The sequence below is a fragment of the Marmota marmota genome, unplaced genomic scaffold (genome assembly GCF_001458135.2).
Source record: "Marmota marmota marmota unplaced genomic scaffold, marMar, whole genome shotgun sequence".
In the NCBI taxonomy this organism is placed as follows: Eukaryota; Metazoa; Chordata; class Mammalia; order Rodentia; family Sciuridae; genus Marmota; species Marmota marmota.
In genome coordinates, this window is record NW_026000057.1 from 6,742,410 (window position 1) to 6,768,903 (window position 26,494).

Sequence of the window (26,494 nt, forward strand, 5' to 3'; positions counted from 1 at the left end):
CTCATTCTTCCTGTAACAATCACATATTACTTGTCTTGTATCTCTTATTTGTATATAATTAAGTAAATGGTTCTGATGTCTTATGTGGACTGTTGGTTATGCAAGAAGAATGTAGCTTTTTCCAACTTTGGAGTAACTAGAATACTTTTAATATTTATTTGTGTAAAAGCCAAGCAAAGTTTAAACACAGATGATTAAAATATCCTCTAGGTTAGCTCACATAAATTAAAATTCAAGTACTAGGTAAAGCACTGATGTATTGTACATAAATATTAGTAATTAAAGCATACAGAGTCCAAAATATTAGTACTGGAGGTTATTAGTTAGTTTGGATTAATTACTTTTATGTTTAATAACACTCTTATTGGCTTTGTTCAAAGCAGGCAGTTAAGGTAAGTAACTCAAAATCCTTACCATCAAAGAAACTGATAACCTGGTTGGGGAAAAAAATGCATGCAGGAAATATATATATAAATGGACAAAGAAAGGGTCAATAAATGGTGCAAAACATGATTTGAATAAAGAATTAAGAATTTCTATATTTGACCGTTGATTATATGAAAGGGACAATTTAAAAGAATATGCAGAATTATAGTCAATTTGAGGAAGTTCTTCAGGTTCTGGAGGCTAGAGATAATTTTAATGAATGGAGCTGTTTTAAGTATTAGCACCATGATGCAATTGGTTGGAATTATTCTGGCTCTCTTGGAGTACAATCTTTTGATATGGTTCTGCTTATGTTAGACCTCTTCTGGGTCTCTTCTTTTGTAATAGCAGCATCATAATAGTTATTATTTATTAGGTTGTTTATAATTGTGGTTAATATTTGTTGACTATGCATTATGTACTGGTTTATTATTTAATAATCAATGTGTATTATTCAATAGTTCTCATACTGCATTTCCATTGTACAGATGGAAAACTGAAGCAAAGAGAATTGAAGTAACTTACTCAAGGTTATAACTTACAAAATGTTGGGACTGGGATTTGGATGCAGGCAGTTTACCTCTGGATCTGGTTTTCTTAATTGCTGTGGTGCCTATTTGTGAACAAGCCCTGTGTTTGGTGCTGCATTAATCTTTACAAAAGCCTGACAACATAGAGATTATTATCTGTACTTTTATATGATAAAACTGAAGATGATTAATAAAATTGCCTAAAGTCACTGCATTAGTGAATGACAAAGCCAGGATTCAAACCCAGGTTTGGGTGAATCTGGTATATCTTCATTACCCACTACTGTCTCTTATTGATTTTTAGATAGTATATCTATAAGGAAAAATTCAATCTGAACCAAAAAATTCATATACTATGACTATGTAAAATATTTTAGAAGGGTAATTTTGCTTTCAAGAGATATATTTTTAAACATATTTTCAAAAGCAATTTTTTTTCAGGATAGGAATATATTTAATGCTTGGTAACAAGGTCCTTTATTATTAAGTACAGGATTGAAATGGTATGTTTCTTACCTTGCTCCTAAAAGGGAATATTGAGAACAAAAGTTCATCTCAGTATTTTAAACCACACTTGACTTAGGCTACAATAATTTTAGAACAAATGAAATGTTATGTTTATCCTCTGTTATCTGATTTTAGAAAACTCCTTGTTGCATGTGACATATACAAATAAATGAAACTAGAACTTAAATCACCATATCAAGCTAACAAAGCGTGTATTTGCTCTCGGGAATTGTTTCAATTGTTGCATCAAAAAGATAATTGGACTGGTGGTGTTCTTGAATATTGCTCTTCAATTTTGTAAAGATGATGTTGAGAAGAAACTTTCATGTAAGCTTGAAGCTCATGATAATAATTAGCATGTGCCTATTCTACTAGTTTTTCTAGTGATATTAAAGGACTTAAGTACCTTTCTCATTTGGAGGCTCCTGAGGTCTTGGACTACCCATTTGTATAACTGCCTGACCTATGTTATCTGTTGTACACTGGATAGAAACAAAGGGTCTGCCATATAAATGGATCCTCTAGTTTCACATTTCATGTCACCATGTCCCTAACTGAGTGATCTATTCAGCCAGAACATCTTCTGACTTGGTTTATTCACTTTGGCTATTTCTGTGATTCTGAATAAATTTTTCAGTCTCAGCTTTTTTCTCTCTATAAAGTATAGAATAGAAAGTCACTTAGTACTTCTTTCTGTTTTGAATAGTAGGTGGAATTATGCTTTTTTAAAAAAATGTTGTCAGATATAAGTGGTAGATAATGAGTTTTTTTTCCCCCTTAATAAACCACAATTCTCCTGTTCAAGTTTGAGTCAACTCAAGCTCTTTTTGGGTAAAAGCCAACTCAAAATATGTCTCCAGTTCCTGACATGAAAGCAGCATATAAAGGCAGGAAATTTAAGACCACCTAGTGATTTTTAATATCACAGGGAAAAGTTTGGTTGATTTTGGGTATCCTTTTCCCTTTGGAAAAATAGATTTAAAATGCTAATAAAGCCCTGGCCAGTCTTCCTTTGAAAATGAAAAAGGAAGTGGGGGCACAGTGTTCATTTAATGATGGATTCATGAAAATGACAGCCTCCTAGGGAGTTAAGAGCAATGATGTAAATCTCCTAAAATGAGGATATTAAAGACTTTCTTGACATGCTAAAGGCAACATGTACAGGGAATAATTACAATATTTACAAGAAGGCAAAAAACTGAAGAGGTTTATTGAAATAGGTATTATTGGGATTTTTTTTCCTTGACAAAGCTCAAATAAATGATTGATTATATTTATGTCAGATGTTGAAAAAAAGTATACATTTTTATTTAATAGAATATTTGTTTGTTTATCAGCTGTTTATCAGATGGCTATTTTAAGGGATTATATATTTATTAGTTTACTCTTTTCTGGAAACTTTTATGTTCTTACTCCTCTTTCTAGCTTCATAAGTGTCCCATTAATCTCATCCTCTCATTCCACAGCCATCCCACATGTACTTCATGCAGACAATCATGATGTTCCTCATGAAAATATCTAGGTTGGAACCTCAGTTGCTTGTAACTCCTTCCCTGGAGCATTATGGAAATCACTAACGAGTGTTTTATACAGAGGCCTCTGAAAGCTGTGCTTGACTAAGCAATCTCTCCTGATGATAAAGAAATTAACACAAGTCAAGAAAAAAAATTGAATTAAACTTCATCTCTTTATTAATGGGTAAATACCCTCCATGTTCACAACCTCTCTCTGAGTTTTCTTCCTTTTCAGATTTGCTCTCAATTTCATGGCACTTAGGTGGTTGAGATTGCCTAAAGATGAACTGGTACTTTAAAATTCAAACACATTTTTTAGAGTTGTTCAAACTACATTTATTTTTTTAAATTTGTTCTTTTTAGATATACATGATAGTATTTTGACATATTATACATATATGGAGTATAACTTATTCTAATTAGGATCTTATTCTTGTGGTTATACATGATGTGGAGTTTGACGGGTGATGTGTTCATATATGAATGTAGGAAAGAAATGAAACAAGATGATGACATAATAGACCTTAAAAAAATATGGGTTGTTGAAAGCAAAATATTTGGTGAAGTCTCTCTGCAAAATGGTAGCATGACTTTGTCCTATAATATATGCCATATCCATCCTTGAGTTGGCATATTCAGTTTTAGGTGATACTAAACAGTGAGGTGCTAACTTTGATGAATGACCTTGAAATCACATTCCAGAATTGGATGATGGACTCATATAAACCCATTGATGCTGGATGGTACAAAACATGTTCTGTGCACACTCACACTTTGTGATTGGTGGAGAATCCAGACCAAGAAAGGCTGGCAATCTATCTCCCATCACCTCTTTTACAGCAGATTATTTTGTGGGCTTCAATTTTACCTGCATTAATTGCTAATTCTAGCTTGATGGTACTCTGCTTGACTCCACTCTGGGGTAAGCTGTCAGAAGGGAAAGCATTCGGAGTGTGAGAAGAAAAGCACATTGTGCTTTCAATTCATATGTGTGAGATAGTTACGTGCATGAGGCGGGGAGAATTGAGTAGAATATTGATACATTCTTTTTGTGAGTTCTTTTCCATAATAGGTACACTCCTTCACCCGTGGAAGATTCAGTGTGTCATTGTTTTCTCCTCGTTAGCTTTCCTTTGGGAAAAGGCAGTTGAGAAAACTTTTGCACCACAGTTTTCACGTTGAAGGAAGTCATTTCAATAAACGTAACTCATGTTATGTACTCATTTTCAATAAATATCTTGAAGAAAACCAGTCATCTCTCAATATGAGAGCTCCTGTTTAAAATATTATTGATAAATATTCTCAAATTCTTTGGAGAGAATCCTCCTGGCCTGGGTGCAGGCTTGTCTTCATGAGTGAAGAGAGAACATTTTGTATTTTACCTGCCAGGTAAAAACCTGAGTCATACCTTCCCCACTGGTATTTTTGGAGGCAGAGAGCCAATGAGAGAAATTTAAACTGCAGAAGTTCTTCCTTCTTAATATAATGCATAAAATATTGACAGAGTGTGTAATATGAATGGTTTTTAATTTCAAGATCTGGTTATAAAATTCTAACAAACGATCGAGGAGAACACTAGCTAATTTAGAACATAATTCTTGGAGGAGGTTGTTATGCTCCAGGGTTTGGGCTTTGGAGAGACCTTTGATAATATTTAGCATTTCTCCATTGAGACTCCTTAGAAGCACAATCTGGGTAGCTTTGTGTGAGGATGTTTCTTTCATTAAAATATTCCTTTTCTGTATTAGCATTCCCAGGCTTTCCTAGTGGTGATAAAATGCAACTGGATTAATAAAATATTTTCGAGAAGACTGAGCAATTCATTATATGGGATTTTTTATGATCAAAATTAATATTTAAAATATATTTTCAAACAATTGAACAAGATGAATAAATTAAACAGACTGCATTTCTGAAGTAACATTTTGGTTATTTTTAAATTCAAAACTACTTGTTTTGAAGTAATAATATGTTTAGAGATTCTGTTGCTTAAGTAATTTCCTACTCTGGACTATGATCATAAACAGTTAAAAATATTCATATGGCTATTCACTATTATTATGGGGGGTCTTGGATTCAGTCAGTTATAGAAATACTCTGTTCCATTTTTAGTGTAGGATTCTGGGTTGCATTTGTTCACTCTTCTTTTGAAAACTCACTACAACTCAAAACCATCACAGTCCAGTAAGTGGAAAAAGTCTTGTTTACTACTATCTATATCAGTGACAGACAATTCTTCTTAAGCTCTTTTCTGTATTTTATTGCTTTGTTTAAATGGGTTTCCCATTGCATACAGCTTTAGATTAAGTGTTAGCTTGCCCACCAAATACTCTGTATGTAGGAACCTTCTCTTTTCTTCCAAATTTATGTCTCATGGCTTCTACGGAAAAGTCTATCTTCAACAGAGCAAGCTGTTCACCACCCTAAGAAAACCCTGCATTTATCTGCACATGTATGCATTTGTTTTACATTTTCTCCAGTCTTCCTGTCTTCTTTTTTTCCTCTTACATATCATCATATCATCATTACTTTTTAAATCCAGTTTCTTCAAGTACCACCACAGGAAATGTGCCCAGAACGTTCTCTCTCCTCACTTGGTATTTCAGTGGCTATTAAGGACTGAAGATATGTATCTCCCTAAAAGCAAAAAGTCAGAGTCCTATCTCTAATGTGGTGAGACATCTGAAATGTAATTGGATCATGGGATTTGTGCCCTTACAGAGATAGCTGTAAGATAGCTCTCAGATAGCTCTCCAGATAGCTCTCACATCCTTTCTCTTCCCTGTGAGGATGCAGTGACAAGTGGGCAGTCTGCAACCCAAAGTAGGGTCCACATCAGAACCTAACCGTGCTTATACCCTCATCTCAGATTTCCCAGCTTCAGCACCTTGGGACAGAAATCACCCAGTATGGTCCTTTGTTCTTAGCAGCCAGGACTGTCTGGGAGAGCAGCCTTCACTGTTTACCAGGTGACATTCACCAGGTAAATGCATGCAATTCTTAAATGTATACTTTCTGTCTTACTTCCCTGATACGTATTCAACACACAACACCTACTCCATAAAAGGAACACGATGTTCATTGAAAAAGAAAGGAAGGAAGAACAGGAAGAAGGGAGGGAAAGAAAGAGAAAGGATGAAAGAGAGAAAGGGAAATATTTACTTCTTTTCTGATTAACAGAAATTACAAAAAATTGTGCTGTGAATGGATAATTATGAATGTAATGCATTCCACTATTGTCATGTATGTAAGAAATAAATTAAAAAAGAAATTACGCTTTTGAAAGAAAAGGACCATGTGTTTATGCAAATAGAAATTATAAATATATATTTCTAAATTGTAGATGCTCATTCCATTCATTTGCTCAATAAATACTTGTTAAGTTATTCCTTATCTGCCAGTAAAAGATCCCTATTCTTGGTTATCATGGGCAGCACATCCCTTCTGTTTGCTTCATCATTTCAAAAATTTGGAAAATAACATTTTTTTTTCTAATTAGGTTTTTGGGAATATCTGTAGGCTAAGTTATCCATCTCTATATCTGCATGATAATTTAATATTTCTGTCATATTCTCAGCATGAATTTGTATATTTGACTCCAAATTAGAATTTCCTAATCATCTTCTAAAGATTATATATATATATATATATATATATATATATATATATATATATATCACGTATATATTACATGTACATAGGACTACATGTCTATAATATATGAAATCTTTTAGGTGATTAAGAAGTATTTATGTGAGTGTGCATGTGCATACACACTCATATATATACAAGAATGTATGTGTAAGTTGTAAGTTTTTGAAAGAAAAAGAGCTTGCATGAGAGAGACATATGTGATGGTTGAGGATGGGTCATTATTACAAAAAGAACATGGGTAAGAGAATACTCAAAATATTAATAATCTTTCTGCACTGATTAATCTCCATTTTTAGTGCCCCAAAATAGCAATCTAGATCTGAAATACTGAAATATATTTACAAAGGATATATATTCTTTTTTTGGGTGGGGAGTAGGTGGGTACCAGGGATTGAACTCAGGGACACTTGACCACTGAGCCACATCCCAGCCCCATTTTGTATTTTATTTAGAGACAGGGTCTCACTAAGTTACTTAGTGCCTCCCTTCTGCTGAGGCTGGCTTTGAACTCCCAATCCTCCTGTTTCAGCTTCCCAAACCACTGGGATTATAGGTGTGTGCCATTGTACCTTGCTAGGATATATATTCTTGATGTATTGGTTGGTTATTTTTATTCTCATTTTTTTCCTCTGTGGCTAATAAGCAAACTTAACAAAATGGATATATATTCACCCTTCTGTTTAGTGTGGTCTATTATCAAGGAGGTCATAAATTTCCCAGTCATCTCCACCTATACAAATGGTCAGAGATCAGATAAATTGCTCTGAAATCTTCTACAATACCTGTGTATCATGTCATACCAGTTAGGATACTCTCAACAGAAAGTAATAGATAAATAATAGAAAGGAATAGAAAACTCAAATGAAAATGGCTTATGGTGCCCAGTTCCATCAGTTAGCAGCTCAGTGATGGCATCCTACTCAGGTTGGCTAGCTACTTCTTCTTCCTATTGCTGAAGCGCCAAGCAACACATCCTATTAATCAATGCCAGAGGAAGATAAGGACTAATATCTTCCTTTGACATTTAAAAAAATATATTAAGTGTGCAGAATCTTTTCTCAGAAGTCCTTTCACACTCTTCTTGTTTTCTAGTAATTTTATTTCTTCCAGTTAGAATCTGGGACTGGAAGAGATCTCTCTTTTATTTCCTGCAATTTCCATAACTTCTGATATCTGCCATGTATTAGGAGCTCAGTCAATATTTGTAGAATGAATAAATGTACAACTATTAATTGCATAAATAAATGTATTAATTCTATGAACAAATGTACAATTAATAACTGTACAAATGTCTTACTGGCCAAACTAGATTGCATGCATTTCTCTCAAATTGAACTTAAGATAAGGAAGACTCCTAAGATTAACTGTGTCCCATCAGTGTTTACTTGAGTTGAATGATGAAGGGTAGACTCCAGAACTAATTGGGAGCCTGGCAGCATGAAAGGGCTCTAGTAGCTGTTAGTTTGACAATACATATGGCGGGCTATACATGTCATGTTTAAGGACTTTGCATGGGAGCAGAAGGTAGCATTTACAGTAGGTTGTGAGTAAAGTGAGTTAATAAAGAAGCAAGTATAACTGCAAAGTAATAAAACCTTTTTTCCAGTCTAAAACAGAAGTGAAACAACATTGGATGTAGTAAGTAAGTGAATCATGCGGTTTGAGATTGCCCGACTGGTTTGTGCCTTTATGTATTCTATGTACTTAATGCTTTATACCTGCCTAATGTAGTGTTTGCTATTTAATTAAATTTCTTGGTAGAACTTGATTTGGCTTGCCTCATGTCTTAGATATTATTAGGAATGCTCAATCATGCCATTAGGCAATATTATCCAAAGTTACTTGGGGAAATGAACTGTCTCCAGTGTTATTTTTATTTATTCACATTAAATTTTATCTTTGTAGATTCAGTCCTGGACATCATTTGAAACAGTTAAAATCTGGATTCTGTGCACCCGTGTGTTTGTTACTTGCTATTAGAGACTCTTAATTGGGACACGTTTGGATAATTAACCAACAGTCTTGGGTTTGAATGGATGGGCTAGTCCTTCACCAAACTGAAGATAACTGACCTTATGTTTCTCTCATCCTCTCTGTCATGAAAGCTTCTGCTAAATATTTTTCTGCAAAAATGATAATCAGAGACTTTGGAATGCTCAAATAGATTAGTCCATCAAAGAAAGTATGAATGGAAAAAAAAAGATTTTACCTTTTAAAATCTATAGTTCTGTCTAGAAGTTTGGGTCTTATATGAAAATAAAATATCCTTTCAATAATCAATCTTAGTGTCTTGTTCATGCTTCTTAAATACTCTTAGATATAAGTTATACAAAATCCACCTTCTTCTTTCTTTGAACCTGAAATCTATACATCTATTTCATATTATCATATATTTATTTTATTCTCCATTATTGCTGAAAGCCTTCAAATACGATTCAATGGCCTTATCTGGCATTCCTTTAGAACTTTTGGAAAGATCTCAAACATAGTTCAAAAGGCTAATGCTTTTCCCTTATTTTGACCTTTAGGACTTCTTCACCAATATTCTGCTTTTGACAATCTGATGATTACATTCACTGACAAATAAAATCCTCTGGAAGTTGAGCAATTCTACTCTCATTATCATGGGTTAATATGGTTCCATCAGTACAATCAGCCAATCAGCATACTCCTTCTTTGAACATTTAGAAAAAGAAAGAATAAATGACATTCTATAGTGATTAGATGCAAGAGTATATCTAAAGCCTGCCTGGATTTTGAGCCCTGGTTCTGCCACTCATTAGACGTGTGACCTCTTTGAGCCTTCCAACTGTGGGTAATAATAGCATTGATTTCATAGCACTACTGTAGAGGTGACATTTCATAATGCCTCAGAGGCACTTAGGATAGTGCTGGCCACATTGTAATTGTTCAAAAATGTAGCTAAACTCTCTTGATTGTAAAAGAGATAGAGTGAAGTACATTCAAGTTCGAGGGGATGTTTTCTACAAATGGCAGAAACATCGTTCTCAAAGTATTCTTCCAGTGATCAAGCTGTGACAGTGTACCTGGGCTACGTCTGCATGTCACTCGCTGCTAGGCTCTGCTGCAGAAGTTTAACACTTATGACAAGGGGTGGCTAGGGCAATTTAAAGGGTGTGTAACCATAAAGAACCAGCAAATCTACTCAACATTTCCTGAGCTTTGACCTTTGATTCCTACAAGGGTTAGAAGCTCTTTATTTATTTATTTTTTCTGAATTTAACCTCAGATGCCCTTTGGTGTGTCTGATATTTCAGGCACTACCCTTTGAGGCATTCATTTCCCCTCCCACTTATCCCTCCCTTTGTAAACATGACCTGTGGATCCTAGCCTGTATCTAAACCGGCTCTCTCCTTGTTGAGAATATATTAAGATCATGGATCCTCAGGGCCTTGAAGTCCTCTGTAGCTCACTGTATTCAAAGTCATGCTGTGTTTGATTCCTCTGTGAGACCTGCCCAACTGTGAGCCCCACAGCTTAACTTTGGAAACACATATTGAAATATTTTTCCTGTCTCGGATTGCTGGTTTGTCTGATTTTTTGGGTAAATGGTAAAAACAAGCTTGTCATGATTATATATGTACAAGGATGTTTCTTGCAGCCCTATTTTTAATGGTGAAAACTTGAAAGCAAACTGTTTATCAACCAGAGAACCATTAAATAAATTATGTCACATCCATAAGATGGAATACTTAGTAGACACTAAAATGAATGAGGCAAATCTGTGGGTAGTAACATGCATTTTTTTTTTCAGACCATATTATTGGGTAGGAAGAAGCAAATTGCAGAATATCAGGTAGAGTATGATCCTATTAGGTAGACAAGCATGTGTATTTGCAAAACCAGAAAGATCTACAAGTTTAGAGATTATTAGTGGTAACCGTGAACAATGAGAAGTAAGGGCACAGAAGGACAGGGAATTTCACTTTTATTTCACACACTTACATAAGGCTTGAATGAGTCACAGTGGTCAGGAATTCTTGATAAATTAAAAAAAAGAATAAAACTTATCAAGTAAAACTGGGTTTTCTCTTTATTCATATTAATTGCCAGTTATTTATTGATTTTTAAAAATAAAAAAATGAGAACATATTTTATACCTACCTGTTTTTCTATTCATAATGCTGGAATCCAATTACAAAAATTAATGTAATGGCCCTGGAATCATAGATTTAATTTGATCTCAATTTGCAACTTAAGAGACAAGATTGAAATAGAGCCTTTAGTTAAAAATCTAACATTATCAATTTAATTTATATTAAAGAAAAAAATTAAGAAATATCAGGGGTAAATTGTTTTCTTACACTATTTCTGTATGGAAGGCTTACAAGGATGTTTGTTTGAAAGGAAATAGCTCAGAAACCAACTGGCTAAGACTAAAGACTCCATGTAATTGAACACTGAGAAAATGTATGGGAAACTCAGTGTGTGGCATATCAACCCCATGCTTAAAGAGCTTTATGGTTATTTTAATTAAGTTAACCAGAGATTGTCTAAAGACACCGGATTGTTTAAGTGTGAGTGTCTATACTTGGATGAGGAAAGCAGAGTTCAGAAAGAGAAGATGCCCAAAATGAGAAGAAGAGAGAGGTCAAGAAGAGGAAGAAAGATGAGAACTAGAAGAGAAGTGGGCAGGGTTGGGGGCATGGGAGGAAGAAAACAGAGAGAGAGAGAGAGAAAATACAATAGAGAGAACAAGCCTCATCTTTCCGAGTAGATTCCTCCTTGCTCCTGCCCCTGGGTTCTACTTTTAGGTGAGAGACAATGAACTGTGAGAAAACCTAGAATGTAGCAGATGAAAAAAGTGACCCAAAGTAAAAACCTCGAGGAAAGAAAGAAAAATGATTTAGTCATTTAATTTTAGACTTGAAGAGAAGATAATGGAAAAGTATCTTTCTTTCTCAAATCCAAATTTCCACCCATTAAAAAAGTTTTTCTATAGTATTATTAGTCACCATGATTCTGCTTAAGAACTTCTGGCAGCATGAAAGCTCATTGTTTCAGTTTTACACAGAACGTTCCAGAGCACGATGGACTTCTCATAGAGGAAAAATGGCGTCTGTTCCAACTCCTGGCGTCAGCTAACAGAAAGAAATCTGGCAGGTCACTGAACTTCTCCAGCCCTTGTTTTCCTCATCAGTAGGTGTGGCAGGCAGGCTCCTAGGCCTCCAGAGTTCTGTATATCTTTAAGCAGCTATTGGAGCCCCAATTCTGTGGTCTCTTTTGAGTTAGAAATGTGCTAAAGAAGAGCCGACATGGGTTTTGCAGTGAATAAACTCGGGTGTGCATGTTGACTTGTTGAGAGCCACAGCCAAAGGGGCCCCAGCAAACTTTCAGACTGCCAGCTGATGATTGGCTCACAGTGGCCCCAGCAACTTCTAGCTGATTGGCTCCTCTGCGTTGATGCTCATTGGGCTGTTTCCCTGCCCATTCAGACCACGGAGCTGCTCATTGGGGGACTTTTTTGGCTCCGCCCACACATCCCAGATAATGGGCCTCAAGAGCAGGAGGAGTGGGGGAGGGGGAGAGGCTTGTGGGAAGCCATGGTGGCAGTTGGGCTCTGAGGGTTTTTCCTGAGGAGCTGTTTTGTTTGGCGTGTGTGGTTCTAAAAATAAAGTTAGTTTCTTTTGACAAGTGGTTCCTGAATTGTGCCCAGCCAGACTGCGGCATTGACTAACCTTTTCTTGTTGAGTGACTTTGGACAGATCACCTGATCTATCAGTTTTATGTCCCATATCCTTAAATTAGGGATAACAATACCTGCCTGGGAGAATTGTTGAGAGTGTTTTTTGAAATAATAGCATTGAAGCACTAGGTATCATGTTGGGTACAGGCTAGATGTCTAACAAATGTCAATTCTTTTTTTTTTTTTTGCCTTTCCTCCACTTAAAACAAGATTAAAATATGAATTAAAATGAAACAAAGTGCATACTTACAAGAAAGAAAAAAATTCAAAAATATAGATCTGACATTTTTATTCCTCAAAAATATAGATTTGATGACTGGCATTAACTTTGTACATTTGTTTAAAGTTGTTTGAACAATTCTTTGTAGTTCCAGAAAGACCAGATTATGTTGAAAACTTATTTTCTCTTCCCTGATTTACCACCATTTCAATATAGTTTGTTAATAAAATGTAGCTATGCTAAGAAATATGCTTGAAATAGAAGGCCTTTACCATGGTCTACTAACTACCCTTTTCTATGGACATATCTCTCAATAAAGTCCTTGAGATAAAGAACCCCAAGTCATCTTTGTACCCACAGCACACTAAATACAGTAGGCATCATTAAATATTTATTATTTTAATTGTATTATGAACACAGTTCACACTTTCAAAATTTTTTAGAAGGAATAACTAATTGCCCATACTGAAATCCATTGACAGAACATTTCAATTATTCCAGGTCCAAAATCTGAAGTCCAAAAAGGCTAGTAATCTTTAGACTTGCCCAAGTTAAAAAAAAAAGTGTAACAAATGAAACTTGGTGACTCAGCCACCATCCAGGATACTCAAGCTTTCCTCTTTATTATGGGCCTCAGAATTCAGCAAAGAACAGTAAATCAACTTAAGAAAATAAAGGAATTCAAATATGGGCCACACAGGAAAATAATACTGCTCTAGGTGTACTGTAAACAAAAAGAATAAATACACAAAAATTGCTGAGACACAGCAAGGGAGGAAGAGAAGAAAGATAAATTTTTGAGATTAACATTTTGTAGATTGAACAATTATAAATAGAATGAGTCCAGCAATGGAATAAAGAACCAACAGGCAGTAACACATAAAAGAAGAAGAGTAGAAGTCTTCTACTATTCTACTACAAAAGAGAAGAAAGAACCCATATCGCTTTTGGAGAGGTAAACCTGTATGTGGAATAAAAGGTCAAGACAGGATTCACATCACGTGTAAGTTACTGGGAATTCTCCAGAGTTAGCACTACACTGAGCATAGCATTCACTCAGAGATCCCAGACCTCTGAGATATGCTTTTGTACCCATGTCACATTCGTGTGTTGTGTGTCCAAATTCTTCTATCCAGTAGTGATGAATGACAATGTAGAGGTGGACCTAAATAATCATGTAGCACTGCTCACTGCATTATGAAAGCATTTCAGCTCAACATTCAAAACAAAAAGAAACTATATTAGAAAATTTATAAAAAATGAGCATCTCTAAAATCAGGAAATCTGACCACCTTAAAGAAAAATGGCAAAAATAAACCTTCTTTGAATTTCCATGGACCACACTGAGAGCTGTAGCTTGTGGATATGTGGCAAAATGAATTTCTTGTTAAGCAATTTTAAAATTTTCATTGACAAAGGAATAAAGTCCTGGTGTCTGTCTGTCTGTCTCTCTCTCTCTGTCACACACACACACACACACACACACACACACACAGACACACACATGGGGAAATTAATGTGGGACATTAGTAAATTTGGGGGTAATTACAATTTTTTGATATTAAAAGATTTTAAGATTATCCAGATGTTTTCAGGGTTCCCCCAGAGAACACTGAAGGCCATTTCCTGCTAGGATGGAATGAATTATATAGTGTATATGTAAAGTTGATTCTGTCATTTAAAATAATCCCACAAGTTTATTCAATAACAATGAAACGTTGTTACTTCTTGGAAGATAGGAAAAGCCACCTGGGGCTTTTTGTAGCTAATTTATTCCACACAGAAGATTCCATTCACAGCTTACCTGACTTCTTCTTAGTGGCTTTTCATGTCCCTCAGGGCAACTTTATCTAGATGGGACTTCAGTTTACCTAATCCAACCAGTCTACTTGGCCAGAGTAGAGGTCTTGGTTCAGCTGCAAACTAGAACCCTAAATTAGAACGCTTTGGTGAATTCAGATGGAAAATACAAGTGGCATACAAAAAAACTCAAATTTCACCCCAAATTTAACTTCTCTCAAGAAGTTCAGAAAATATTTTGCAAGCCCCTCTTCATACTAATTTTGAAAAACTGCTTTCAACTACATATTTGGAACAGATTTAAAGACTCACACATGACCCTGTTTCCCTCTTCACCCCATTACAATCTAATGATGTGACAATACGAAGAAAAGATTACACTACATTTTGAGGAAGGGGGAGTTGTTCAAAACCCCTGCCTATGTGAAAATTGGAGTTTGAATATTGAATAGAAGGATGAAATTAAAGAAGCATGAGCAATATATTCTTATCAGGGAGTGGAGGCCTCCCAGATTTATCACAAGCATGACATAAATTTTACATTTTTTATCAAACGTTTTGTAGATTACTTGTTCTAGTTTAAAAAAATGCATTCTCACATTTTTTTTGGTGTCTGATTTTATGTAGTAATGTAATGAAGCAGTCAAAAAGATAATATTAAGACAAAAGCAGCATTAAAATCAGTGTCAATAAACAGAGTTCCATGGTGGGTCAAGGTGCCCATGGGGATAACAGTTATGGACCATTTAACAAAGGCATCACTGACTATGTCCTTATCAGAGGGCTGTTTTTGCTTCTAAATAGTTAACAATATTTATTGCTTGTAAATGTGCTATGAAATAAATATGATAACTTCATTAAAAGATGAGGAAAGAAGGTAAGTTGGGGCTCTGAGACTCTGGGGTTGGTGTCACTGATATGAAAACCTAAGCTCCTTCTCCAGAGACCTAGGGTTTCCTCAAAGGGGTGGTTTCAGCAGCGTGAAAGGAAAGAAATGAAGAATGGAAAGACGAACTGACTGAGAATGCCTATAGCCCAATATATCCACTCAAACTGAGCATCAGTTCAGCCCCCAAACTATTAGCAAATTTCCCTTTTGTATTCCACTTTGGCATTTAGTGGGGATGAAGAAAATGCAGGAAAAGTAAAAATAGAAACACATGTAATTCACAAGTGAGAGAGGAGGAAAAGAGCTAAGAGTGATTGAAGGTTCCCCCTATGTTAATGACAGAGTGGGAGGGGTTAAAGGAAGGGCTTCCAGACCTTTCTCTTCCCTCTATTCACTTGACAGCTAAATCTTAACCTCGGCTCTGTCACCTTTGAAACAAATGGAAACGATACCTTTCTCATTCATAAATCATATAAAAGCATGGTATTATAAAAAATTTTATTAATGAGATTTCAAGCAATAACATTCTTTGATTACACAAAACAAATTTAGTGCCTTCAGATATGTCAACATGTACTTAAGATTTAAAAAGAGAAAGAAAATACAGTACATAACAGTGAGAGCCAGCTGAAGTCATAGATATGTAGATTTTTTAAAAAATTGTATATTTATGCAATCCTATACATTCTGAGGGGAGGTACCTGGAAAACACATAAAAAAAGCAAAACCAAATCATTTACTGGTGTGCCTGATCTTGACCCACTTCATAAAAAGGCTTCAAATACAGTTCATGGAAGTCATATATTTTTCAGATTGAATGGAATTGTAGGATGGTTCTACCTGCTTTTGACCCCAGGGAGTTTGTTCTCAGTACCTTCCAGTGCCTCCTGTTCTGCCTTTTGACACACATCTTCCTCCTTTCACTCAGGTGGTGCCTCGACATTGTGTTGCAGAGACCAGAGGGGATCCAAATTCAGGGGTTCCTACAGGAATATTCTGTGATGCCATATCAGTACAAACCCAGCTGAAACTTGAAGACAACTGAAACTTGAAGACGATTTTGACATATTTATGGAATTAAGCAATATATAAAATCATGCTATTTTATTTTTGCTACTCTTATTTTTGAATCCCAAGATCTGGAATCATTGATGTCGTATTAATTTACATGCTTACTTTAAAACAGACCTGTAGAATAGGTACTGATAGAGTTTTCAAATTATTTTCCAAGAAACAATTCAATCATGGGAAGAGATTTTGTTAATTATTTTAGGATTTATTTTGGAAATATATGATAGATTTGGTACTTTATGTATGCTGTATAGATTCCAAGATAACATTTCAATCAAATATAACTTGAAATATCTGTTTAATACTATATAATCATACATTATCTGAATGAGCTTTAGTTATTCTTTTTTTTTCCTATGGATTCCCTAAAATCAAAAGATACATCTCTATGTGTGAATATTTAAATATATATTCAAATATAATACCTTTAATTTAATTCATAGATGACTGAAAAAGTCCACAATAGACCCTAAATGCATATTGACTCTTAGGTTTCTATTTGGTGTGTTAAACTACTTATCCATTGTTTATAATGTTGAGGGGGATGTAGCTCATGTTACTCAGTGAAGTTGGTTTCATGTGACCAAATACTTCACAAGATGGAAACTCATGCACAGTTTCCTTGGTAGCCATTCTAGCAGATTGAATCATGGTGACTCATTTTGGCACTGTGCAGCTCTAATAAGTAATTACATGGGAATCCTAATGTAATTCAGTAATAATTAAAGTCCACTAAGCAGAAAAAAAAACATTCTGGCAATGTCAGAATACAGAGGTTAGTTGTCCATCATGGGTTTTAAAAAAGTGTGGTGTGAAAACTCAGAGAAAGCCTCTGTGTAGAAGGTCTTTGAATTGAAAGACAAAAGGAACAGGGTAATCTTGAGGTTCTTTTCACAAGTTTGATTAGTTGATTTCCCCTTAGAAAATAATAGTGATAACAGCTACCATTCATGGACCACTTATGTGTCTAAGTGCTTTACATAATTATCTTATTGAGTTGCTGGAGCAACCATGAGACAAAGGTAGTATAGTGCTCATTTTACAAATCAAAGGGAAATGATGCTCAGAGGTTAATCAATTTGCCCACAGTTCTACTCTCAGTGAGAGGCAGAGCTAATGTGGAAACACCAGGCTTTCTGAACCCCAAGTCCTCTGCCCCAGGCAGCTATATTTCCACTTGAAAGGAGCATTTCCTAGTGTAAGTCTAGCCCTCATTTGAAACCTGTATGCCTCTAAGTACTTTGGCATATTTGTTCATGACAAGCCAATTGTCATTTGGCTTTTTAAATCACTTGATCCTGATCAGGCAGATCAAGAGCCCAACTAAGGAGTATAGTTTCAAAAGCACTAAATAAATATTCTCATAGACCTGTCCACCAATGCTGGAACACCAGCATCTCTTCACTTTCTACTAAAAAACAAAGCAAATTTTCTTTGCAAGGTTTCAGAGGGAGTGAGAATGGAGGAGCAGACTGGGGGTCGGAGGTCAGGGCAGTGTGGAGTTGGTGATGTGGGCTGCAACTCAAGGCTTTAGGCCCAATGTTATTACTTGTGAATAATTTTAGGGTAAGGAACCATATTTTATCCTGCCTTTCTAGCATCTAAGCTAGTGCTCAGTACATCACTTTTGGACATTATTTGTTTGCTGAGTTGAATAGAAGGGTTTTTATGTCTGTGCATGAGAATAGATTTGGGGAAGAAAAAGAAAAGAATCTGAGAACTCTGAGTGATTGGGTGAGGGATGGGAGTTACCTGGTAGGACTTTAAGGACTGAGGAAGAGGTAGAATAAGTAGAGACTGGCAGAGTAGGCTACAGAAAATAGTATAATAAGGTAAAAGGAGAATACTCCAATAATCATGAGACCTTACATAAATTATTTAGTCTAAATCTCAGTTCCTCATCCCTAAAGTAAGGATTGATAATTACTTTTATTCATTCATCTTAATCATCCATTCATTCATCCATCCATCTACCCAGCCATTCATCCTACTAGAAGATAGTTGGAAGATGAATGAGATATTGCATTTAAATACTGATTATACGACTTAGTACACAAAATAATAATGATTTTAAAAATCGTAATCTTTACCACATCTCTGTGATGAAATCCACTTAACAAATTAACCAATGCTTAGAAAGAATGACTAATGAGTTTCTCAAGATCACATAACATGAGTGATGGTGGTTTTGTCCTGGGTTCGTTAGACTACATTGATTATTGGAAGGTCGCCAACTTCAAAGACTCATATAAGGAGAGGGTCTGACTCGTTAGTCCACTGAATTTATGTGATAAATAAATTTATGTGATAAATTCAGTTACTGACAGTACATTTCAAATTTAGGAGTAAACCCATACTTCTCTTTTTAGAGTTTGCATGTTACACTTGGATTGTTTTCATCGTGTTTCCTCAGCACATGCCAGGTGGGAAGAGGCTTTGACACTGGCAGGAAACTGCCTCCTTACCAGTCCCGCATGAGATGCATTCCTCTCCTGGCTTGCCAAGTGTTGGTTGCTCCTTCGCTTTATCTGAGGCAGTTCAGTTTAATTTTTCATTGTGACAGGTTTTCGTCTCCGATTCTATTTAGAGCATGATTTTCAAAACTTTTTCATTCTGTAATCCCTTTGAGGATTTCCACAGCCCTGGAACATACCTTGAACCACTTTGCTATCAAAATAAAAGGACGGAAGAATAATTCAGCTGCTGGGAGGAAAAGCAGGTGACATTTTTCCTTTCCGTGGCCCCTCCGGAGGCAGAGATAAAAGCAGGAGGTTTTCAGGGGAGGGAACGCAGAGTGTGCAGACCACACCACAGGGGCTGGGAGAGAAAAGATGCAGAGGACGAGGTTCGTGGGAATCCAAAGACACTCTTGCCTAGCAGATGTTAGCAGTGTCATAGCTCTAGGCCTGTGACTCCCCTGGGAATATCCCTGGAGAAACTCGACATCCTCTGTGAGAAATATTGATTTGAAACAAGCAGCTTTTCTCCTTTGTCCCCACTCACTGCCTTCCATCTCCAAAATTCTCTCTTTTCCCTCCTTCTCCCTTCTCTCTGGCCTGTCCTCACCTTCCTCCTTACTCACTCGCTCCTTTTGCAAGGATCCAGGGATTCAATGGGTTTTCCTTTGATTTTTCAAGCAGTCTCCCTTCCTCACACCCCCAAGGACTCCTAGAGCTAACCTTGACCTCCGCCACAAAGCCTCGCCTTTCCTACTGAACATGAATGAATAACACTGTCACCCTCATCTCTTCCTGGTGGGCAAACTTTTTCAGAGCATCTGAGCTGGCTTTCCCTTTAACTTTGCTGTCTTTATTCATACCTGCTTTTCCTGGATTGATCAAGTTGCAGCTGTTTTTCTCTTTAACTTCCCCCTTCAGTTTCAGCGAAAATAAACTACTTCCTGACTTCAGTGGCTGGCGGTAGACAGGTCATCCTGAGTGAGAAGCCCAACTCTAGAGCTGGAGGAAGTGAACTCTCAGCATTGTTTGCCTATTGGGTAAGGTTTTGAGTTTCTTTTTTTTTGGGGGGGGGGTAGGGGGACAAAGGACTTCTCGACTTTTAAGGGCATTGGGCATAAGCTCTGCCCTCACATAAAGATGGTGTGTGGTCACTGAAGGTTCAAATGTCACTAAAACTATGCATGTTTGCCGCTGGCCCCCTGCCACAGGTTCATTCCAGTGGCCTCCCTGATGTCTGCTTCTCATCTGGTTCTTCCTAAGGCCATCAGCTTTGTGATATATCACTGAGATTTCTGTCATCGCTCATTCTAGAGTTTCCTATTCTAGTTTCAGCCACAGATGCAACGTTCAGTGCCTTCGTCTCATTGTGAATCGGCGTGACGTCAGCCTTGCTATGTCTTTGTGCAGTTTGAAATTGTTCTTCCAGCTTATTTCAACACTCTGAGTCTGCCACACCCTCTGTTTCCGTCTACTCATGTTAGCTGCTTGGATGTTGTCATTCTCTACCACTTTTTCTCTACCTCTTTGTACAAGAAAAGCCAACCACACCTCGAGGTATTCCATCTAAGCAACCCAACCTCCTGATTCCTTACTGGAAACAGGACCAAAGTTATTTCCACCCTTTGACACTTTGATCTTTCTGGCATGAAAGAAAAGTACACTTGGAGGAACTTATTCCTTGTTCAACAGGTAGTGTGTTATGTTTTTTTCCATTCCTCTTATTTTCTGTTGGTTTTTCCTTCCCTTCTTTCTAAATAATTCTGTCTAGCAATCACTCTGCTTATGTGTGCACATTAACCTTAGCACTTAATGTAATACATAATTGGGCTCATCTCATTTCACATGTAACTTTAAAGTTTGATTCTTAACAACAAATAAGAAATTCGATATCAAACACCTAAATTCAAAATTTTAAATCAGCCTTAAAAACTAAGAACACAGTTTATCATCTTATAAGAAATTTCCACTCATTTTCCACTCAGTGAGTTATTCTTAAAAGTGATCAATATGCCAAGATTCTTGCTGACTTGTTTGGCATCAAACCATTACCTGGGTGAATGGATGATATCTTACCTAAAGTATCAAGCCAATACAATATCAAATGTACCTAGATGTTCTTTAACACTTTGGTTTAGATATATGATATACAAATCACTAATTTCCTCTCTCATTCCTGAGATAATGCAGTTCTTGCTTCTTCCCTCACAAGATTATTCTGAATGAAGTGCTTACACTGTCACCAAGATTGTCCTGCCAAGGGAAGTTGATGGGACTTAACTAAGCTTCCCATCATTCCTGAAGTGGTAACGGAAACAGTGGAGATTGAATAAACATCATAATCATCCTTGGCTTGCTCCTGCTTTGCATTTCCCCACAATGGTGGGGTTTAAAATGCAGAAAACAAAAAATAAGCAAAAACATCTCCATGTTTCTACAGGATTTATCAACCTTCCCAATAGGATTTTTCCTTTTTTGTTCTGGATTCACTTAATCACAGCCTTGATCACTTATCAAATGCAATGGTCATCTTTGGGGAAGATGATTGGGGGAAAGAGTAAAGGTTTGAAGTCCCATAGATGGAGGTAATAATCTCACCTCTGGATCCGAAGGACAACTTCACCTCTCTGGGCTTCAATTTCTCATATAGAAAAAGGAAATAACAGTTCTTAACTCTCTGTCAGGATTATGCAATTGAAGGTAAGAAACAAACAAACAAAAAAACCTGTCTGACATAATATATATATATATATATATATATATATATATATATATATATATATATATATATATTTAACTGAGTTGTAGCAGTCCTTTTATTCATGATTTGATACTTACATTTATTTACTTTATAAGTTTAAGCACAGGAAGACCTTCTCGGTGTGAGTTTATAGATACTAGAAAAGTCCAGAAAATGCTCAGAAATCCCCTCCTGACACCCAGATATTTCTATTTCCACCTTTGACGTAGTCCTTAGTTATATTAATGTTTAGCTCATTGTTAAAATGTGAATGCCATTAGGATTAATACTTTAAATCTTATTAACAGTCATCCTTTGTTGTGAATGGATTTATCAGAGATCTACTTCTTTTGGGGATTTGATCAGGAAAAATTAAAAGAGGTAGGTTGAAGGTGCAGGTATTCTGGCATCTGCGGGGTTAGGGAGGAATGCACAGAGCTGGGGTTACAGAGTGGTGCTTTAGGGGAGAGAGAGAGGAAAGCCTTTACTCCAGTTGTAACTCTCATTTGGTGATAGTGTCAACTCTAATCACCCATCAGAATTACCTTAGCAACTTTCAAAGAATACCTACACCTAGGCCCCTGCTTCAGAGCCTCAGAGATTAGGACTTGTTTGGGCAGGACATCATTAGTGTTTAAAAGCCCCTTAGATAATTAAGATGGAAAACCTTGGAATTAGAAGAATTAGTGGCACAGGAAACATTTTCATCAAGTTCTCCCTAATCTATTCCCAGACTCCGAAGAAAACAATTTAAAACTGGTGTCTTAAAGGACAACTTATTTCTTTTTGATTTAATTACTTCTAAGACTCACTTTGAAAAATGTGAGACCATAATATTTCTTGACTTAATTGCAACATTTTGTGGAAGGCGGCGCAGATTTAATAATAACTAGATTCCAGGATCAGTTCAACAATCATCGATGAAATGTGGAGTTTTCACATTCATTATTCTTATAGTTATTGCCTCTCATAAGCAAGTTTCTTCTTCATTTCTCAGAGGAAAAGAATCACAATAGAATCCTCAATAAATTCCCCTTAATGATCAATTCATGGGACTAAATTGTTTATGTTTTATAAGACATAATGTGTCTTTGATCTATCATGATGGTTGGGTAGTATTTTCAGTACTCTTTTCTTTTTGCAGGTGGAAACGGAAGTTTAGATGCTCTGGGTCACTTGCTCAGGTCACATGCAGGATTAAATGCGCAGCCAGAATTTGCCCTGGGACTTTGAAACTAAAATTTGCATGCTTTCCACAAGTCCTTTCTGTTATTTTTGAATGTCATTCCCATTTCTAGGTGAATCTTGGTAATTTTCTTTTTTGTATCAACTAGTTTCTAAGCAAGAGTCAAGCTTTTGATGTTTATATTGCAGAGAAAAATCCCAGAGCTACACGGTTGTCTTTTCTCTTAATCTTCTAATTTCAGAACACGACATATCATGTGTGCAACAAAAGGGTGACTTAGGTCTTGGTCCAGCCTGTGATTGCCTTTGTTTATGCTTTTGTCCTGGAAAATTATTAATAGTGGTCTCTTCACTATCCAGAAGGTCCTAGTTAGGATGATAAAGTCTATGGTCATCAACCTAATGAAGATCTTAGAACATGGAATCAGTAGGTATCAAGCTTTGTCTATTTTGCATAAATAAGTTATTTATTAGCCTGGGTTTTTTTTTCTACTAATAGTTTCCAAAGTTCTTTTATCTCATAATATTTTTCACTTATAGCTTAGAGCTTCATTGAGATTTAAATATTATATGGCTTCTAGATTAATGGTTATGCTAACTTATTCATTTATTAATCATTTAGTAATCATTGATTTCTCTAAGAATGGAGCTATACAGTTTATACCCTGTGTCACTCAACTTTTTGTCACCGTGACCAAAATACCTGATTAGAACAAATTAGAGGAGAAAAGGTTTATTTGGGCTCAGGGTTCTAGAGGTCTCAGTCCATGATCAGCTGGCTCCATTATGGCTTTGGGCTTGAGACCACATGATGGAAGGGCATAGGGGAGGAAAGCTGCTCATTTTATGGCATCCGGGAAAGAGAGAGAGAGAGAGAGAGAGAGAGAGAGAGAGAGAGAGACCCCAGAGGCAAGAAATGCCCTTTGGGACATGTCCACAGTGATTTACTTCCTTTAATCAGGTCCCATCTCCCACAGCCTCCACCACCTCTCAGTATTCCATTTAGCTCTCAATGAACTGGTCCACTGATGAGGTCAAAGCCCTTATGATCCAATCATTTCTCCAAACCCCACATCTGAACATTGTTCACCGGGGACCAAACGTATAACACATGAGTGTTTGGGGGACATTCCAGGTCCAAAACATAACATACCAGTTATCTCATTTAATATTCACAAAACTCTATGCAGTGGGTACTAGTGCTGCCCTCCTATGTCAAAACTGAAGTATAAAGAGGATAAGTTACTTGCCCTGGGCTCAGAGCCCTTTGTCAGAGAATGAGAACTTTAGCCTATGTCTGATTTCAGAGTCCATAATCCAAAATGGTACACTGTAATTGGGCCCTCCCCTCTTACCCATTCTACAAAGGCCCGTTTCTTACATAGCCATGGAGTAATAGTTCTTGTCACTAATTATTTGTCAGATGAAGTAGAGCATAAAGAAGAGTACAAGGACAAAAGTTTTACATCCAATATGCCATTGGAAACACCACCTCTTCATATACAGTTCTGACTTTGGCTCTAAGACTATTTGTAGAGACTATAAAATAGTTCAGCTTCAAATCTCATCCTTTGTTTCAGCATAGACTAAATATCCAAAAAAATGTATTGCCTACTCTCTTCATCTATATATTTTAAAATGGCCTGCACTATTTAAAGTCAGTAACTTGGACAGCAGAATTTATAACTTCTAACATTTTGAGTTAATTGAAACTAAGCCCATTTTAATTATTCATGTAGATTTACAGTAAGGAAGGCTCGGAGGGACTGAGTATAAATGAATGGTATTCAAACCAGTCAGCCAAATATTTGTTATAAAGTTGAAGCATTGATACAAAGATAGAGCAGAGAGATAGAATTTTATCAAGTTACATGCTATTGGGCATAAGGGCTAAAAAAGGTGGAAGTTTGAACTTTGGAAGTGGGGAAAAATATCTCTGAAACTCTACCATAAGTCCTCACATGAAAAAGAAAATCAAAATAGTATGGCCAAGGGTTACAGTACATCCAAGAAGAGTTAGTCAGTGTTCAGGCAGATGAACTCTTATTTGGTACTAAAAATTTAGTCATTACTGAATGTGAATTCTGCCCCCAGGGAGGCTGGGATAATAGTAAATATGAAATACAAAATCAAATAAATGTGTTGTTGAACATTTTGCAATGTTTGAGGCAATATTTTGGGGAGAGGAAGTGGAAAAAAGATTTGTGAACACTAGGGGTTGAACAACAATGAAAAAGATGGCGGACATTTGCTTTTGTGGGCCAAAGGAATGTGGCTTTATTTGAGAGTGACAAATGGCCACCTATGTGGCCAGTGGCCAAACAAAATAAGGCAATTTTGAGGGCTGGGATTATGGGGGCACTTAGTGGTCATAGGGAACACAGATAAGGAGTCTGAGTAGGAAATTATCGAAGGCCAGTGCTAAGGACTAAGTAATAACGAAGTCGGAAATAATTGTGACAAGATCCACATGGTTAGCATGAAACATTTCTTTTGTATGGCACTGGTCATTCTGTAGGAGTTGGAAAACAAAATGAAAATATAACTTGAACAGACCTGGATTAAGAGATTTTGTAGAGGCTATCGCTGAGAGAAGATATAGAATAAAGACGATACGGAAGTGCCTGAGATTAAGGAATAAAGCTGAGGAATAGCCTTTATATAAGCCATCATAGATCTAACTCTTCTTTTTACAGAGGTGAAATAGAAAGCAGATTTTCTTCCCGTCAGCCAAACCAAACACTAATAAAATTGGCCAGCATGAATGTAGAAATAAATCATCCCAAACATGATTAATGTGCACATGTAATGGAGTTTCTGAGAGCAGGTACAAAGTGTGTTTTTTCTACTATCACGTAGACTATACCATTTCCATAATTTGGAGATTTTAGGATGAGGAAAAAAAAATCCAACTCTAAATGTTGGCTTCTATGAGGAGCAGTCGGATTTGGCAAGAAACAAATAAAATAAGTCAGCAGGAAATGAAAGGAACAACTTTTGAAATTTCTTCTTGTTTTTCCGTATTGTGAGAATTCTGCTCATGATCATAATACACTGTAGTTTATATTTTCGAAAAAGGCCACATTAGGAGTTATAGTGGCTGTAAGAGATGCATGGGTTTGAATAGTAATCTCTTTGGAAGATCACAGGAATGTTTTGAAAATGTTTCCACCAAAGGAAGTTCACAGATGTCAAATTAAGAAGGTTAAATTTGCATTGGGTTTCCTCTCACTTTGTGCTCTTCCTTCTCTCACTTCTATTCCCAGCCTGGCCCTTTCCCAGGCAGGAACTAGGCACTGCCCTCAGGACCATTTCTTCAATGTCCCATGCTCTTCTCAGGCTGTGGATCCCAGTTGGCTATTTCTTCTGTCTTCAACAGAACCTCTCAGCATATACCCTCTTCCCTGATTATTTGTATTTTTTCCTAGGGAAAAGCTAATGCATACGCAGATAACACTGACGCTCTGCCTAAGTCCCCTGGGTCCCTGTTCCTCTTTGGGGTTCTTTCAATAGTACAGTCTGTCACTTCAGGAGCCTCTTTTGTTCACAAGATTATGGCATTTGTAAGTAAATGGATGGAGTCAGAGAATATGATGCTAAGCAAAATTAGCCAATCCCCAAAATCCAAAAGCCAAATATTTTCTCTGATATGTGGCTGCTGATCCAAGGGAAGAATGGGAGGAACTATGGATTGGGCAGAGGGGAGTGATGGGAGGGGAAAGGATGTGGGCATGAGAAGGATGGTGGAATAAGATGGACATTAGTACTCTAGGTACATGTATGATGGCACGAACG

General features: G+C 36.5%; 1 long non-coding RNA gene across 1 annotated transcript; it reads left to right on the forward strand.

The window, feature by feature from the left end:
- The first annotated feature begins 19,695 nt into the window (after positions 1-19,695).
- On the forward strand, positions 19,696-26,139 carry LOC125619760. The gene is made up of 3 exons (XR_007351343.1): positions 19,696-19,814; positions 21,823-21,895; positions 22,659-26,139. It is a non-coding gene; the product is annotated as an uncharacterized LOC125619760 (long non-coding RNA).
- Positions 26,140-26,494: the final 355 nt, after the last annotated feature.